Consider the following 5,176-nt stretch of genomic DNA (forward strand, 5'->3'; position numbering starts at 1 on the left):
TTGATTGCTTTGCCTCTGTATTTAAAAGAATAAATACTTCAGCAAAATAGGTTTATCAAAATTCAGTTGATTTTCTGTCTGAGTTTGTTGCAATTGAAGACTGGATATAATCCTAAACTCCAAATCTAGATATGATTTTGTGGTCACTTTATTTAATGCCGTGTCAATCAGATATTGAATTAATCAATTCTTTATTTGAACTTTGGAGTGGTTTCTATTTTTTTAAATTGTTTGGGTGATTGGAATCCCATGATTTTATTGACATGAATTTTAAAAGTTGAGAATTATTTCTATATGTGAGATTTTAGGATTTCATGTGGAAGGAAGTTTATTTTTTTTACTTCACTTTTTATTAAAAAAATAAAAGTAGCAATAACTACTGCTATGATTTTTAGCCTGTTCACACATCTGCATAGCATTTGATTATGTGCTTTCCTCAGAACCCTTAATCTTTGATGGACCCAGAATTCAAACACTCATGTACACTAATCTTTCCTTATTCAACTTACTGGCACATCATGACTAACCGGTTTATCTGGTTTATTTTCACCTTTGTGACTTAAATGTTTATCAGCAAACCACCTGAATTCTAGAGAAAAGTATAAAATCTGACTTTCTGTGTCTGTACTGAGATGTCATGGTTTCACAGAGATACGTGGAATCCAAAAAGCTATCTCCCTCCAAAATGTTGAAAGCTGATTTTGATATGGTTAATACTACCACAGTTTGGAGCTCAAACTCATGAGCTTTATTGTGTTGAATACTATACTCACCAAAATCAGAGCTTACAAAAGCCAGGTAGAAAAAGAAGCAACAAATTTGATTTACAATGTGTGATATTGGTTATGGTGTTCAGGTGTTTGTTGGGAGTATCACATTAAAAAGATATTTTGAGGAAGGACTCAGTGACAGAGAAATTGGAAAGATTAAAAAAAGACCCTAAAAAAAGTAACGGAAGATAGTCATAAGAGGATAGGCATTTTAATAAAATATTGGAGTGTATGAGTAGCTGAAAGAATGAGGAGAGTGAATGTTAGTTGCCTAGGAAGATGCCTTTAGGCATTTGGATGAGAGTGGCTTTGACTGATTGCAATGCACAGGATCTTATTTGAGAGGATCTAGGATGGAGTGCATTTTAATTTGTGTATAATATAGAACTTTATTTAGCTCAGAGGTGCAAGACAGATGGACGACCTGGGCAACCAGATCAGTAAGCTGCACATATATTCAAGGAGAAAGAGCCACAGGAGTTTTAGAAGTGTGGGGAAAAAAAGGAAAATGCATAAGAATGAACTCAAGAAGCATCACCAAATGGGCTGGATTCACTAGTGAGCATGTAGGAGGAGTTTGGTCTTGGGTTTTGCCTGTCATTATTTAAAATGAATTGGTGAGCCCCTATATGCTGAAACAGAGATTTGAGGAATAAGGCAAGTGCCACAAATGATGATGTGGACAGAGCATGTGAGTTCTAGGAAGAAAAGCAGACTTGTTTAGCCTGAACATGGGCCTGCTCATTAGATAAATGCCAGAGCTGAAGAAGAATATGAATTTAGATATTTCTTAAGCATTCACTAATAGTAAGAGTACCATCAGAATAACAGAGTGCAATAATGAGCCGTGGTTTGCAACCATACAGTAGACCTTGCAATACAAGACATGGAAGGTGATTGAAGGACAGGAGAAAGTGAGAAACAGTAAAGATCACAATTTAATGATAACCATAGGCTCTTTGCCTTTGTACATGTTCAGCAGTCACCTCTTCACCATTAGATCCATTAATACAGACAGGAAGGGTTTTGTATATTTATGTTGTGCCTGTTAGCCCTCTGTAGCTAAGTAGAGCTAAATAAATCCTTTTGTGTCCTTTATGTTTTCTAGAACTGGAAGGCTTCCTGTATGTCTGTTCTTAATCCTCTTCAGGTTTCAACAGTTTTTTAAAGTGTGTGAACAGAGGTTAAGTTTTCTGGAAGGTATTTAGTCTATATTCAGTCTAAGGTCATATCACTACATATTGTCATGCTCTTGGTGCATCAGTTAAGTCTGTATATTCTAGTATCTTCTAATGTTTGAAAAACTTACTTTGCTGTCTTTCCTGTCAGTAAGGTTTATGTTTTCATGGAATTCACATATTTTGGGGGATATACTGAAGAAAGTTTATGGAATTCAGAAATCTTTCGATGAATTAGTTCACTGACTGTGCTACAAAAAGATCTTAGATGGTGGTAAATATGCATCTAGAAGCCTCACTTGTCAAGGGGAGAAGTTGGCAGGTACAAGAAGCATGTATTTCTGCTGCCATGGTGTAATTTTGCTATTGATTCCAAGAGCAGAAATCAATTCTTGCTCATTAGGATTACCCAGGTTGACCCCTACCCTGAGCTGTTTGCTGACTTTTTTCTGTTTAAAATATATTAAACCTCTTTGTTGAGCTTACCCCCTCTCTTCTACTAATGAAGTTATCATTTTAGTATTTCCTAAGTGTTTTATATTTGTAAGTGACATTAACTATCGTGTACTCTGCTCTTTCTGACTGGCACTTCACACATAGCCCTTTCACTCTCATCTCAGAAGTGTAACAACATTGTTCACTATATTTTAGTTGTCAGTGGAGATGAAAGTTATTCCCAGCAAAATCTGCCATGGAGTTGGCAGTCACAGAACAACTGACACCAAGCACAAGTCCGTTTCTGTCAGGGTTGTAGCATGGTACTGATTGAAATAATGTTGGGGTTTTGCATGCCACCCACCTCTGGTGAATACATAATAAGTGTGCTGGTTGGACATCTTCTTAACACTGAACACTAGTGCTGGTAATTGCAGTGGAATTTTCTTGAAAGTTAATGCATTTTCTTTGTAGTCAATTATTTGCTCTTCAGCCTATAGAAGTGCATATGTACTATACATATTTCTTTGTAAACCCTTATAAAATATTGGAACACCTATTAGCAAAATACTAAGATGTAAAGACTTAAAAAATATTTATGTAATCTCACCTTTATGGGCATCAAGCTCTTCTAATGGCTTTGTAAAAGATGGAGATTGAACTTTGTTTGTAGAAGAGAGTCCAGTCTGTCTTTGGATATTCTGCAATTTAGGACCCACAGATGGTTTTGCTCATGTAGATCTAATTTTATTTGCTTTGTCAAATGCACTAATCCTGATGAGCAGGCCACATATGCAAAGCTAGCTTAGACAGACTTTGTCAATAACCCTTTATGGTAATGAGCATTACTTTAAATTGTGTCCAGTGTTTAAGCAATGTGTTGTCTAGAGTGAAAGTTCTTAAAGATGGAGGAAGGTATTTCTGCTGCCATGGTGTATGGTATCTGTGCTGGTAAAACAGGTGAGATTTTGAGAGCCAGAAAAGTATGGCACCTAGATAAACAGACAAAAATATCTTGGATGAGTGAAAACATTTCTCTAGTTTGGGAGAAGAGACACAGAGGAAATTCATCAGTCTGGATTTTCTAATAATTTCTGACAAGTAATTTCTTTTGGAATTTATCTTTCTTGTTCCATTTTATGTCTGAAGTTCTAGTCTTATATTGAGAGGGATTTCTGTGTTTCCTCACCTCTGAAAACTGGCTCCGAAATAACCAAAATAAGTTTCCAAGCTCTTTTGAGCTGTCCCAGCTTGACTGATACTACTTTTCCATTGGAGTAATCACTATGCTGTCAAATAACACTCGCGCTACTCCTTTAATCTTAATTTTAGTGATGTCAGGCTCCAGTTGCAATTTATGCATCTTCTCAACATTAAAAAATGGGGAGGATATGTGTGTTCATAAGCATACTGACTAAAGTGCTTTAAGTAGACTGTAGTTGGTGTGTCCTACAGAGAAGACAGAAATTAAAATATCATGACTAAACTGTATCTGTACAGCAGCACCACAGTGCCACTAGTCTAGTAATTGTTTCTTTCATCACTCAGTGCTTACTAATGGATTTTTCCAACTTTTACCCTTGATTGACTGGACTGATCTTGACACACTCTAGGAAGAGGATGGAAATTTCTCAGGAGCAGGCAACAAGGATCCCCATATTAAAATACTTGCAGGGTGCATGCAGCACCTGAGATCTCTCAGAGTGGTTGACTGTAATGCTATAAGGTAGTTACTATAATAATAATAATATGTCTGTTAGGATAAAAAAGTCACTTCAAGACTATCACTGCAGCATTTTCATAGCCTTTTTCAGATATCCAGGGGCAGTTCTAAATAATCTTGATTATTCTATCATGTACTTTACACTTTTGTGACTTGTGTTCTGCATTTTCCTACACATCGAGAAACAGCGTTGTTGTTTTGTCAAGTAACCTATATATGACCCCCACTCCCATCAGTTATTAACACTGTGCTAATTTAAAGAAATATTATGTGTTACAATTTTGCTATTTATACAACACCTGAAAGAGTGTTTACATTGCTCCATTTCAAAAGAAACTCACTGCTCTATGAAATAGTTGAGGTTGTCTCAAGTCCGGTCAGGGCTCACATCATTAAATAAATATCAAAGCAAACAACTGAGTTTTCTCTTTGATTGGTGAACTTCAAGGAGTAAATATGCCAGTATACTTTAGTCCTGCCATAACTTTACCATGATTGCTTATATGCTTATGAAATGAAACAGTCTATTAGTACAAAGTAAACGTTAAAAATGCGAACCAATATTTATCTCAATCATAAGCCAAACTGTTTCCTTTCCAAATGGAACATTTTTACAGTTGCATCTGCCTGCTGTGACTGATAAAGCTTGATGGTACATTTGATAAGTGTGTCTCAAAAGTTTTCCATGGATATTGACTTTACAACCTCCTGCAGACAGAACAGCCATAACATAAGCTACCTGTTAGAAGGAATTAAGAAGTTATTTGTCAGTGTTGCGTTCTAGCACTCTGAATACTACTGACCTTTTTAAAACATGGGTTTGCATGTATTTATTGCAAAAAGAAATTCTATTGGATTTCCATCACAAATAGTAAATGGTAAAACAGTGGCCTAATTTATAAGGTGTAAATGGCTTTCTACTAATTAAACTGATTCAATTTTGCTGCCATGTAGAACTTCAGTACAGGTCTGAGTGAATCAAAGTGGTACTGCTGTACTAATAACCCACAAATGTGCACAGAAAGGTGGACAAGCCTGCTATATTATGTTCTACAGTTTAGGATGTCTGA

The sequence above is a fragment of the Corvus cornix genome, chromosome 2 (genome assembly GCF_000738735.6).
Source record: "Corvus cornix cornix isolate S_Up_H32 chromosome 2, ASM73873v5, whole genome shotgun sequence".
NCBI classification, from domain to species: domain Eukaryota; kingdom Metazoa; phylum Chordata; class Aves; order Passeriformes; family Corvidae; genus Corvus; species Corvus cornix.